General features: G+C 34.6%; 1 long non-coding RNA gene across 1 annotated transcript in view; it reads right to left on the bottom strand.

Moving 5' to 3' along the window:
* Window positions 1-618: 618 nt before the first annotated feature.
* LOC112485777 overlaps window positions 619-14801 on the bottom strand; it is an 80532-nt gene continuing 66349 nt past the window's right edge. Inside the window, exon 4 of the long non-coding RNA XR_003048556.1 lies at window positions 619-920. This is a non-coding gene — a long non-coding RNA (uncharacterized LOC112485777). The remainder of the gene's footprint in view (window positions 921-14801) is intronic.

Genomic DNA, 14801 nt, shown 5'->3' with positions numbered 1-14801 from the left:
TCTTCCAAATCTATCCTCTTGAATATAATAAAAATTATCAGGTCTTTCATTTGAGCTTTGAATGTCATATTTTTAAAACATAAGGAAAAAATGCCATTTTAAAAGCAGTAAACAGTGTTTCTCATTCCCTAGATATCAGGGTTTGATTCGCCTTTAAAAGACTGGATCTTTGTTTTGGGATAACACAATTTAAGACATAATTTAGCTAGGAAAAAATGGGCAAAGAACCCATAATGGCACAGAAAGATGAGATATTGGGGTGCTTAAGTACTCCTCATAAAATGTCAAAGTCTATATACTGACTGCTGGTGATATGACAAAATCTAGAATGTGTTTCTTCTTTAGGATGTTTTTCCTTTCTGAGAGTCCTGAGAAGTTGAGCCTGAACTTCCCACAAGAAGTGATTGGACTTCTTCAAGGCATTCTAAACAAGAGGAGATAAACTATCTCTATGACATGGTAGAAAATCAGAAACTAAGACAACAAATGGCCAGTAGGAGTCTTCCTATGGAGAATCTTGGTATTTGAGTTTAGGAACCATTATATACAGCAGAGTAGCTAGTTTTAATTTACTTTTCTTCTTTGTTGTTCCAGTTACTATGACCACATAACACATTACCTCAAAACTTAGTGGCAAGAAACAACCATTTATTTTGTTCGTGGTTTTACAGATCAGGAATTCAAATAGAGCACAACAGAGATGACTTATCTATGCTGCTGTCTCAGGTATCAGACAGAGGACTCAAAGACAGGAAACTCAAAACTAATGGCTGGTGTGCTTACATGTCAGGCATTTGATGTCTGCTATTGGCTATCAGCCTCTCCTCTCTAAATGGGCTTCTCCATGAAGTCTCTCTACATGGTAGCTTCAAGTTCACTAGACTTCTTTCACAGCAATTCATGACTCCAAGGATACATGCCTTTGAGAGATAGAGATAAGGAGAGAGAAAGAGAGAAAGGCCATATTGTCCTCTATAACTTAATTTAAGAATTCACAAAGCATCACTTCTATGCCATTCTAATGTAATAGAAGTAATTCACAAAAAAGGACTCATAGTCAAAGGGAAGAAACATAATGGATCCCACCTCTAGATGAAAGAAGGTGTCAACATCACTATAGTAGACATACTCTAAGGTGGCCCCAAAGAGACATGTATATGTATAATTCCTCACCCCCTTGAATGCGACTCTAAAATATCACTCCTTTGATTAAATTATGTTATAGGGCAAAGGTGGTGTTACGTTGCTCCATAGAAAGTATTGCTTAAATATATTATGGACAGAATGTTTGTGTTTCCCCAAAATTATATACTGAAGACTTAACCCACAATGTGATGGTATTTGAAGACAGGCATTTGGGAAGTAATTAGGTATTAGAGTGGGGCCCTCGTGATGGGATTAGCAGCCTTATAAGAAGAACCACCAAGGAGCTACTCTCTCTCTCTCTCTCTCTCTGCCATGTGAGGATACAGCAAGAAAATGGCTGTCTGCAAGTCAGGAAGAAAGTCCTTATCAGACTTACCAGGCTGGCACCCTGATCTTAGACTTCCAGATTCCAGAATTGTGAGAAAAACAATTTCTGGTGTCTAAGCTAAGCTACCCAGCCTACGGTATTTTGTTATGGCAACTTGAGCAGACTAATACATTATGTTATATGGCAAAGGTGATGAAATATCACTCCCAGGATTATATTATGCTACCTACATAAGACTTCATATTAGCAGACTGGAAAGAGAGATTATCCTGTTGGTCTTGAGGAAGCAAGTTGATATGATGTAAACTGTCTAAGGATAGGTCCACACGACAAGTAACTGCAGGCAGCTTGTAGGAATTAAAGGCCTCGGTGCTATAGTTATAAGGTAGTTTGAAAACAACTAAGCAAACCTAAAAGTGTATCCTTTCCAGCCAAACTTCCACAAAAGAATGGAGCCCAGTCAACACCTTGATTGTATAGCCTGTTTTGACCTCAAGCAGAAACCCAGCTAAGCCATTCCTGGACATTTGATCAAGGGAAACTAAAATAATAATATTTAAACCACTAAATTTCTGGCAAATTATTACACAGGAAAAGAAAACCAAAACAATCACTTTGTAAGAAGAGCATGTGGGATGATATGGCCATTTGGGAGGATAGTGTGACATTTTAGAAAAATATAATCTCCCTCAATTTTTCATATAAAGCGGCTCTGTATAACTTGTGAGTGAGTTCCTTGAGGATTCCAGGAAATAACTGGGAGTAGGAATCTGGGAAAATGGCTGGACATCCGATTTCAAGTGAGTCTGAGCATCAGACTATTGTTATTTGGGCATTCAAGGGAAATGTGATCTAGAGTACAGCCAAATCTATGACTTATAGGTAATATATGTATAACATAACTAGAATAAACATTGAAATGGACTATTCTTTTCATAAATCATGAATATCTAATTTCTCAAATTATCTTTAGTTTAATCTTTTGTTTAAGACTTACTGACCACCCAAAATTTGAATCTCTTTTTAGTCCAGTATGTCTTTATATTCATCAACAAATATTTAATAGACACCTACTATGTGTTAAACTAAAATTACATAGACAAACCCAACCTCAAAGTAGAAATCAAATATGTTCATCAAACAAATTTTTTATGGATCCCATCACTTTACAAAGATAATTCTTACTGTCTTAAAATACTTAAAACACTGCCTTCAAATATTCTCTTTTGGAAAATATAATGATGATAATGATAATAAAAATATCTAATATTATTGACTATATATGTCATTGTGCTAAATTTATATTCATGATCTCTTTTAATCCTCAACTCTTTGACGTAGATACTACTATTATTCCAATTTACTGATGAGAAATCGACAATTAGAGAGACTACAAAAGTTGCCTAAGGTGACAAACTAAGTGACAGGAATAGGATTGGAATGACAGAGAATTAACAGAGATATGGCTAGAGTATGAAGAGTTCCTTTCATACACAAAATCATGCAGACTAAGAGAGTTTAAAAGTCATTTAATCTCTGCCCTTCTAAAGATTCTTTTGCAAGTAATTTATTGAGGAAATGCTCAACTCACCCAGTAGATGATGTTTCAGAAATCTAGTCTCAACCTGACCCCTGGGGCCTCTAGTGCAAGTATTACACCATGGAATTTATTTCACACAAAGGCTAGGGAACTGGGCTGTTACACTCCCACATCAGACAGTAACCAACTGTAAATTGGGGCCCAGCGGAGGAAGAAAGAGGGAAGGGCATAACCTCCTTGGCATCTCCAGGCAGGTGGCTTCCATCAGGTTAGAGAATTCCTCAGAAAAAGGATGTAGATATGTGATGTTAAAAGCCAACACCTCTAGTAGCCGGAAGATAAATACCTGTTAAAGGGAATCTGGACAGGGTTCCAATAGCATCTAATACATCTGCCATGTGTTTGGCCAATCCCTGCTTAGATACCTCCAGCAAGAAAAAGTCATCATTACAGTCCCTTTGCCATCTAACAAGGGAGCCCATTATAATCCTTGGACAACTTGAATAGATGAGTTTTCCTCTCATTGGATGTAGGGGAGTAAACGGAAGTGATTTTAGGACAACATATGCAGATAGCACAGAGTACAAAAAGAGCATGATGGTATTTATTGTTGCTGTAGCTAGTACTAAGATTTATTAGTACTAGCAGTTACAATTTAAGGTATAGAAGTGGAAAGAGGAAAAGATGAGTCTAGGAAGATGGTCATAGGCCAGATAAGCCAGATCATAAGAAATCTACATTCCTCATTGAGCACTTATGATGATGTTTTAAGATATCACTGAATGTATTTTAGCAGAAAAGAGAAACGATCATCTCTTGTAGAGAGCCCACTCTGGCAGAATGCAGAGAGCAACCCTAGCTCATTATATTACTGCTACGGGCTTTCATATCTGTTTCTTGTGGACTGTCAGTTCTTTAAGGACAGAAATCTTGCCTTACTTATCTTTATATTGTGAATGCCTACAAAAATACATTTTTATGGAACTGAAATGAAGTTGACTGATCATAAGAAAGAAAAGTCATTACAATAGCTCAGATGACAGATGTTAAAAGTCTAAATCAGTAGTCAGCAAACCATACATAGCACACAGGCTTAATCCTGCCCACCACCTCTTTTTGTAAATAAAGTTCTCTTGGAACACAGCAAGAACAATTTGTTTACAATTGTCTATGATTGTATCTGTGCTACAACAACAGAGTTGAGTAACTGAAACAGAGACCTATGGCCTACAAAACCTAAAATATTTAGTGTCTGGCCCTTTACAAAAAAGGTTGGCTGACCCCTAGACTAAACGGAAGCAAAGACATATAAAGGAATAGGTGGGATGGATGCAAATGATATTTAGGAGGCAAAATCATTTGGAGCAGCCACTACTCATTGCTCCTAGTTCTATTTCTTGATATCATGTATACATACATATAAAAAGCTTGCAAGTGTCCCAAAGTATCTTTTGACAATTCCTACTTATTCTGTCAAATTTAAATTAAACTATCATTTCCATAGAGATCCTTACACTCTGAAAAACACACTGGAGTCCACTCAACACACAGGCCTACAGATCCAAAGCAGAAGCAGTATCCCGTTTGGTCCACTTAAACTAAGCTTGTTTAAAGCAATGGGACAGTATCATCCCTGGGGCTTCTTATATAAATCTAAAAAGCTCCCAACCTTTACATTATTACAATGTTCTTGTTTTCACTGCAGGTCTTCAGAGATGGCCTAAATGTTTTTCACCTCATTAAGCTGCTCTGAGCAAGAGTCCTTTAAAAACTTTTCATCTGAAAAGTCTCCATAAGGCCTGAAATTTCTTTTTCCCTTCTCTGTGTGGTCAGAACATAAAAGATTGCAATTCAAAGAAAAAGTGAAGAACTGTCATGGTCCTTTTTGCTGGTGTTACTCTCTGAACAGTGAATTTAGGGTGACTTGTTTTTTTTTTTCAGTTCCTGGGTCTCAATTTACTGTTTGAATATACACTACAAAGTGTTGGTGAAATGTATTTATAGGACACAGTGGGCCTAGCCAGTTGCTGGGCCTTTTGTATCAGGATTTGAAAGATAATGGCAAGCTCCTTTCTTTACCAAAAAAAAAAAAAAAGTCATCTGTAGCCATAGAAACATCTAATCTTAGTCATAGCAACAGCATGCTCAGATTAGCAAAAAAAGACATTTTAGATTAAAAGTTACCTATAAAAATTTTATTTTTAAACATTAAACCTGGATAACAAACCAATGAGGAAAACTTTCCTACTTCCATGAAATAAATTTAAGGAAAATGAGATAATAAATAATTTATGGCTACTTTTATATTTGAAGATTATTTGCCTCAAATACTTAGTTGCTGTTGCCTGCCATCATTGGAGAGAAAGTAAAGTTTAGCCCCGCCATACAGCATACACCAAAATATTTTTTGAATTAATCAAAGATTTAAGTGTAAAGACAAACACAAAAATAAAGAACAACAAGAAAATGTAAGTAAATATCTTCCTGACTTTAGAGTGGAGAATTCTTTAAGAATAAGAGGAAAAGCAGAATCTGAAAGACAAAGTGACAGGTTTCAATACATAAAAACTTAAGATGTCTAGATATCTTAAAACAGAATATTCAAAATTTAAAAACAAGTAACCAACATGAAAAATGTTTTAATGGGTAAAACTAGAAGTTTCATCCTTTTTTCTGTAAGAAAAAAACATGAAAATGTAACATTTCAAAATGAGCATAAACTATGAGGATATTTATAAAAAGAAATAAAAATGAATAATATACATATAAAAAATTCCCAGCCTTGTATATAATCAAATAAATATAAACTAAAACAGCAATAAACTACTTTTTTGGCCTGTTTAAGAACAAAGATATATATATATTTTAAATAGTACACAGATATATTAGCTCAAATGTTTTTGGTTGCAAAAAACAGAAAACCAATTCGAAATAACTTAAGCAGTAAAAAATTAGTGTACTCTCAAAATTTTTTTAAATCAAGAGGTAGGTTTTCCTTCAGGTAACGTTTAATCGGTGATCAAGTTCCAATTCTCTATAATTCTTTGGATCTGGTCTACTTATCAGCATTGCACTAAAACTGGCTACCCTCATGGAAGCAAAATGGTACAGAAATTTCAGGAGTTGTTTCTACACCACACCATTCAGAAAAATAAAGAGCATCTCTTCTATCAACCAGCTCATTCCTGGCATTCATTTTGATTGGATAAATTGATGTCATGCGTCCAATTCCTTAACCAATCCCTATAATCCCCATGGCCAGGGAAATGACAACTTCCAATTAAATTAAGCCTGTGTTAAATGCCCATGCCTGAAATAATCACTGTGGCAAGGGAGAGAATAGTTTGATAATTGACTTAAAGCATTCAGAGCCCATTCTTGGTGTTCAAGATGGGATAAAGTCTCTTTAAGTCATGTAGCTGCTACATAAGGGGAGGAGAGGGATAGATAAGCTGCACTGAAGTTTCACAGAGAAACAAGCTTATGCACAGTGGATGGAGCAATAAATTATTTAAACACTTATATAAAAAATGGACTATGAATATCAAAGCCTTAAATATTTATTTACCATATTTGTTCCAGAATACTAGATCTTAAAATTTATCTTAATGAAACTAAACTCAAGGATCTTGGACTTAAAGAGGATTTTATGAATTTGACCTCAAAAGCAAGGGAAGTAAAAGCAAAAATAAATGAACGGGACTACATCAAACTAGAAAGCTTCTGCTCAGCAAAAGAAATTGTCAACAAGGTAAAGAGGCAACCATCCGAATGGGAAAATATATTTGCAAGCAAAATTTCCAATAAGAGCCTAATATCAAAAATATACAAAAAACTCATACGGCTCAATAACAACAAAAAAAGACAAATGACCCAATCATAAAATGGGCAAAAGACCTAAACAGACACTTCTCCCTAGAGGACATACAAATGGCTAACAAATATATGAAAAGATGCTCAACAACACGAGCTATTAGGAAATGCAAATCAAAACCACAATGAGATATCATCTCACACCTATTAGAATAGCTATAATCAACAGAACTAGTAATAACAAATGTTGGAGAGGATGTGGAGAAAAAGGAACCCTCATACACTGCTGGTGGGACTGCAAATTGGTACAGCCACTATGGAAAGTGGTATGGACGTTCCTCAAAAAAACTAAGAATTAATCTACCATATGATCCAGCAATTCCTCTACTGGGTATATACCACAAAGACTTGAAAACCCGTATCCAAAAAGATATATGTTCATAGCAGCACTATCCACAGTGGCCAGGACATGGAAGCAACCAAAGTGTCCTACGATAGATGATTGGCTAAAGAAGGTGTGGTACATATACACAATGGAATGTTATTCAGCCATAAGAAGAGATGAAATACTGCCATTTGTGACCACATGGATGGACCTCGAGATATCATGCTAAGCAAAATAAGCCAGACAGAAAAAGTTGAAAATCACATGATCTCACTTATTTGTGGGATATAAACCTAAAAGCAACAAATGAACAGGACAAACAAACAGAGACTCATGGACATGGACAATGGACTAGTGGTTACTAGAGGATAGGGGTTGGGGAGTAGGGACAGTTAAAGGGGGTCAAATATAGGAGAGTAGGGGGAGGGTGAAGTGGGTAAAGGGGATCAAATATATGGTAACTGAAGGAAACTGAACTTTGGGTGGTAAACACACAATAGAATATACAAATGTCAAATTATAATGTACACCTGAAAGTTATATAATTGTATTAACCAATGTTACTCCAATAAACTTAATTAAAAAAAAAAAATTTATCCTAAAGGAATAATCATGGTTAAAAACAAAGATATAGCTATTATGTTGTTTTAGAATAGCCAAAAATTAATGTCCAACAATGGAAATTTAGTTAAATAAATTATGATACATGAATATAATGGTATATAATACAGCCTTTAAATATAATAGTGTAGTTGGATGTTTACTGACATGTAAAACTGCTCAAGATATATTGTTAAATGATTTAAACCAATAGAATAGTCCATGTTGGTTATTTTTAAAGTTTGGATATTCTGTTTTAAGAGATCCGGAAGTCTTGAGGTTATCTTATTTTTGTAAAATAATATGCATGTTATGTATTCATTGAAAAAGACAAATATATCAAAATATAAATAGTTATCTCTGGAGAAATTATAGATCACTTTATTTCTTTTTCATAACTTTCTGCATTTTGTAAATTTTTTTCATGCTTATTAATTATTCTAGTAATGAAAAAAATCATGTTTAATTTAAAAGAAATAATAAAACAAATTCACGTTTTAAAAAGATTTAAAAGGAATTGTGATTTTAAGAATGTGTTAGTGGAGAATTCTAAGAATTCCCAGTTGAAGGTTTAGAGGAAACCTGCACAAAAGCAGAGCTCTAGGAATGAAATCTCTAAATAATCGGTGTATTATCCCTGGAGGAGCACCAGCATACAGCCACCCTTTAGTTATACAGCATTAGCCCACCTGAGACCCAATATGCTGACTTTAGGCATAATGACTCTCCCACTTCTGGGGAAGAGCTTAGGATAAACATAGAAATATCGAATCTCCCAAGAGGGCATTCCAACTCCCTGAGGAACCCTCTTTTGAGAAGAGACACAAATACTCATATTTATACTCTGTTTAAATGATGGCTAATGGCCCTAAATTGCACTATATGCAGCTCCAACTGTACTATGTAGCTTCAGCTTTCATGTAATTAATTTAAAGAGCAAAAGCTGGTCTGGCCTACATGAAAATGTGTGTACACTGGGCTATAGGACAAACCATCTTAACTGTATTTAATAATAAAATAGTTAAAATATAACTAAATTTATTGGTTCTATCAATAAATATGCATAACTTAAAGGAAAACTGCTACGTTGAAAAATGTAAGACCTTGTATAATGTGAGGGGATTCCACACATATGTATCTGCACATAGCTGATCTCAACTCCATTGCTATAGAATTGTTATTCTTCGGTCATCATAGGCCAAAAATACTGCAGCAAGTGAAGAAAGAAGAGAGGAAAACAGAAAGTATCAGGGGAAAAGTTCACTTTTCTGAGTTCTGATTTAAGAGAGCAAAATTCAAGGCATTTATGTATTTAAGATCCAATTAAGATTTGTACAGGATACCTAAGTATGTTAAATAAACAAAAATTCTTGTTTCATGGAGCACACATTCTAATGGATAAGTAGGCATATATACAAAATCTAAATATGTTTCTTTTCCTTCTTGCCTTAATATACAGGGAAAATGAAAAATGAAATTGGGCATCCAGAGAGAGGCTGACAAGGACTGAATGGCAGATATTCTTGAATAACAAGAAGGCTTAGAGAGCCCATGCTGTCCTAGATCATGGAAGTGGAAAAGGATAAGGTAAGTCCATGCCAAAATCTGACCAGAAATTTGTTTTTGGTACTCTTTTCCACCTTTCTATTGTGACCCTCACCTAATTACTTAGCTCTCTCTTTCCTACTCCTCAGTATCAACCATTCTTTCACATGCCTCCAGTCAAGAGTGGATGAGGAAAGAATAAGCAATGCCATATATATTTTCTCTCTATGGATGCCGCTGTGCCTATCAGTGTCTGATCCATATGGAGACTATACTAAGAAAGAGAGGGATAGATAGATGGATTCTTAGATGGATGTGTGGCTTAATAAATTAAAGTGAATGAAAAAATGAAAAAAATAAATGAAGGCATGAAAAAAAAGAATAACTAGATAAAGTAGGAGGAAAACACTTAAAGGTGCTTATTGGAAGCTTGTGAAGTCAGAAATGGTAAAAATGGGAAAGAAAATCAAAAGTAATCACACCCCAAAGACGTGACTGAGGTGACAGAATCTGGGAGAAAAATAAATGAAATTGTAGAACTAAACCCCCCAAAAAAGGGGGAAAAAATCACAGCAACTCCTAAAAATGAGCAGAGAAGCCAAGGGGAAGTTAGACGGTCAGCAGTTACTACAACCTTGAATCTTGATACAGTGAGAGCGTTTCTACTTCTGAAAACAGCATGCTCTGAGGGCTTCACTGAAAAGTTGTGTTAGGCATGCATGCGTAGAAGTATGCAGAGAATTATTACAAACTCTTATTAAGGGCTCAAATACTGTATATTCCAAGTTGATATAAATTCTAGCTGTTTAACAAATAGCTTATACAGTTTTTTGATAAAAATGCATACCTTAAAAATTGAAAACTGAAAATAAATTTTTAATTGTCCATAATATTTTAACAATCAGAAATATTTTTGAGAGTTTTCTATCAGTTTAATGCGTGTACATGCACACATGTTTATATGTGTTTAGTATAATATATTTAATTAAAATCTCAGACACCCAGCTCAACTGCAAATTACAAATTACATATATATATATATATGCTTTTTTCATTCAATTATTGTAAATATTTCCATGATAGGAAACTGCCCTTGGAATTATATTTAATTGCCATGCTATTTTACTTTATGGATGTACCATAATATAATTTTGTTTTCCTCAATGTTCTGTTGTTAAAAACAAAGTAATTTAGTTTTGTTTTTTAATACTGTATTATTATTTGAAACAAAGCTCCATTCCCTGATTATATCATTACTATAAAATCCTTCTGTTGGAATTGCTTGGTCAAAAAAATTCAAAATGTTAAAGCATTTAATGTATGTATCAATTATGATGCCTTCAACTCCTATTAACAACAACAACAAAAAAATCGACATTTAAGTTATTGTTAAAATGGCTTAAATAACACAGGCTTTATAATGGATCTCATAAATAGAGTTCAGAGATAGTGCGGGTCACAGAACTGCTCTGCTCTAGTAGCTCTGCAATGCCATCAAAGAACTCTGCTTCTTGCTTCCTTTGCCTCCTGCTCTGCCCATTGCAAGAAGAGTCTATTTTCTCACAGATACAAATGTCTGCCAACTCCTGAAAATATATTTTTCCTCTTTTAGGTTCACATAAAGAACACATCTTCCCCAAACCTCAAACAAAAGTCCTAAACTTCACTCTAGATCTATTTGGGTCATGCGCCCATTCTAGAGCCAACTGCTTTGGCAAAGAGAAGGTTAGGTGTTATCACTTTATATTTGCAAAAATAGCATGAGTTCAGGTTTCTTCCACCCTTCACAAATATTGAGAATTACTTTAACCTCTAAAAAAAATCATAATAATATCAAAAGCTGCCAACTTGACAGGTAAAAAAAAATAGGCCATTCTTTTTTCTTTCTCGTCTTTTTTTCTTTTCTTTATTATCAGTTTGGATTTATTGTGAAAGCTTGAGCTCTAAAATTAGATTATCTATATTTGTATTTTGTTTCTCTGCTAGGTAGAGTTGGTTCACCTTAAGAAAGTTAGGGAAATTACCTGAAAAACAAGAATAATAGTAATAGAAACTTCCTCTTGAGTTTTTATGAATAAAAAATAAAATAAATTTTAAAAACCTGGAAAATGTTAGGTTTTATTCATAACTATTGTATAATTTTTATTACTAAACTGTTGGGAAGGAGGGAAAAATCACTTTCCTCCTACCCTCCTAAATTCTTCTGGCTGAACTAATAATCAAATTAACATGAAGAGATTGAGAGAAGAAAATGACCAAATTTATTATATAGGTACATGTGAGGTTTCCATAAGAACGTGAGACCTGAGTACAGATTGTATGTTAAGGCTGATAAGCCATCTTGAGCTAAGGAGAAAGGGGTAGGAGTGTGGGGCAGAGGAGGGCAGGAGGTGGACATCAAAAGAGAGGAAAGTTATTTACGTGGAGATGGAAAAGCAAATGTTTGGAAAATAAATGTTTGCTGGGCCATCTTTAACAATGGGACAGAGAGAGGACTTTGATTAAATGGGCCTTGCTAGGTTCCTCCCTGTCTATCACACTTAATTCATATTAAACTACAGTTATCTATGATGTTATCTCCCTTTCTGGAGCAGATTCTTTATCTAAATTCTTTTAGGCAGTTAGGGGGAAAGTGAAAGGTTTTTCCTGAGTCTTTCACTCTTAAAAATAACCAACTTAAAATAATCAATATCTTAAAAAAGGCTTGGGGTGGCAAACTGTGCTCCCCCTCACTTCTGTGATTACCTATTCATTCCTTGTACTCATTCTTCTATTAGGAGTAGCCATTTTTAATCATTAAAAAAAGGGAGATTTTATTATTTGAAATGTGTGCTTCTTCATTTAAGACATATATTTAGGTACCCACATTTTTTTTTTCACTAGTTAAATGGCGAAACCTATAGACACTGACCATGAATATCTAAAAACTGAAAAAGCAGTCGCTTTAGAAAGAGTGGAAAAGCAATTACTGATGAGAGTGTGAGAAAATTTTGGTATACCCTCCTTCACCTCCAAGACACTTTGCATACAAGGCACTTGTGTTATAGTTCCCTAGAATCTATAGAACACTGGACTTTCTTCACTGTAGCATTTCAGACAAAAATGCCAGCAATGATACTTAATGACATGACTAATGCCAAAATGAGTCTCCCCAAAGACAACTGGAATCATATATGATAAACGTTACTTGTCAGACTTTTTATAAATTCCACAAATAATTATAAATGTCAGCCTCTTATTACAATAAAATTTAAAAATAAAGATAAGTTTGGGGAGATAAACATTAAATGAATTCTCTCATTCACAAGTTATAAATACTCCTGTCCTAATATAGGAACAGCCTAATTTACAAAAAACCATATATGAAACTATTCCTCTAACTGGGAATAGAAATGACATTTTTAGTTTGTTCAATGTGCAGTATGATTCCTGTCTGAGTGGTATTATTTCTGGCACCCCAATGAGCCACTGCTAAGATTGGTCAAAAACAATCTGGGCTCCCTTCTTCACTTTTGGATGTTTTCTCCTCTGAAATTGGTTAGAACAGAGAGCTTTTTTCTACTACCTCAAAATTCAGCAGTTCTCTGATACTTGAACAGATGAGTTCTTAAGGAAATCACTTATTTCACCTGTGCCCTCAAAAGCTCCCTGCCTGTCCCATACAAACAGCATGTCATAGCTGCATTACTAATGAGTGTTATTCAACCTTCACTGTTCTTTATCTCCCATTATATCTAAATGGTGATTGTGGAGAGCTCTGTATCATGCAAATGGTCCTTATTATCTTAAGATAAAAAACACCTTTTAAGAAAGTGGGAAGGTATGCCCTGTTCTGCAATTTTTGGCAGTGTTCATTTTAACTGAATCACTTGTTAGGGCAAAATTACTGTAACCTATAATAAATGTTAAATTTGTCGGATGCATACTTGTACTGAATTAATATTTTATAGCTTCTCGGCCCTGTGTGGGCTGACTGTTCTACTGGAATGCTCTAGCACCATGGAAACGCTGGGAGATATTTTCTCTTAATTGTAAGAATGTTTGACAGATAACAGTACAGTACCACAGAATTAAACTCCGCTGCTAATGAATTCTGATCAGCTTATAACCTGTATAATTCTATTACTTGAGGGGTTTTTTTTGTTTTATTTTAAAGCATTGCAATATCTGTCCTTGTCCATAATCACTTCTTAAAAGCCTTAGTATTGTCTATCTAATTGTCTTTATAATTATCTATGACATTATCAGAGGAAAATATCCAAATTTTCATTAAAATTTTTTTCCATTTAAAAAAAATCTAACCTGTGAAGTGTAATTAAAATCTTTTTAAAAGAAATATGTAAAGAAGAAAAATGTCTGCTAACATCTTTCTATCGCTAAACTGTAATTTGAATCACAATTGTATTAACCTTAAAGTCTAATGCTAAAAAGAATGGTACTTGGCTAGAAAAAAAATATCTGTAATGTTAAAAATATATATAAATAATACATATTATATATTTTTATGTCTAAGAGAAACATGCTATGCTCCCACTCTATCGGTCCAATGAGATGTAACAGGAAATATGTATTGTTTTTCTAAGCTTAAGACTCCAAACCAGCAGACTCAAGTTTCACCCTATAACACCCATTGCCCTCATGAATCAAGTTCATAATGGAAGGCCAGCTTCCAAATCTCTAGGTAGTTTCCCACAGACACAGAAACAGAATTACTAATCACATTCCTTTTTGCTTATCTCCTTTTTCAAAAACATTTAAGAGGAGTCAGGTAGCTGTTTATAGCTAATACATTAAAAATGCCTTCTCTTCTCCTATTATAACACTGTGATGAACACTAGGAGGCTCTGGTTCTACTCTAGGAAAATGAAGTCTTTCACTCCAGCATTTGGCCTCTACCACATTGCCTCTCACTCAGGTCTCTCCTCAGGAGTATTCCGACACATCACTACCAGGCTGAATGACAAGCAGAACCCTGAGAAGAACAGCTCATCATCTGACCCAACTGTCTTCCCTTGTGAATCTGCCTATGTAGCTTTTTATCCCTTCTCTCTTCACAGGGTTGAGACGTGAGCTACAAAAAGGTAAAATTCGAAATAATCAGATTGATGGAGAAAAGCTATGAACACATTAAAAATGTTTCTTCTATCACAGAGTGTTTATTAAGGAAGAGATTATTACTTGTTGAGAGTAACTGAAAAGATTTTATGGCAGAAAGATACTTTAACATAATGTGTGCATGTGTTAGAGTAGCAACCCAAGGCAGATAGAAAGACAAAGCGAAGTATGGTGGACAGAAAATGGTCCCTCAATGGTATCCACACTTAATTCCCAGAAGGTGACTGTTACCTTAATTTGGCAAAGGGGATTTTGCAGAGGTGACTAAATTGAGTTTTGAAATGGGGAGATTATCCCAGATTATCCAAATTGATCCTAATCAAAAGTGC

This window comes from Pteropus alecto, unplaced genomic scaffold (genome assembly GCF_000325575.1).
Source record: "Pteropus alecto unplaced genomic scaffold, ASM32557v1 scaffold25, whole genome shotgun sequence".
Lineage (NCBI taxonomy): Eukaryota > Metazoa > Chordata > Mammalia > Chiroptera > Pteropodidae > Pteropus > Pteropus alecto.
The sequence above is the reverse complement of the archived record's forward strand: the minus strand, read 5'-3'. Positions and strand labels throughout refer to the sequence as shown.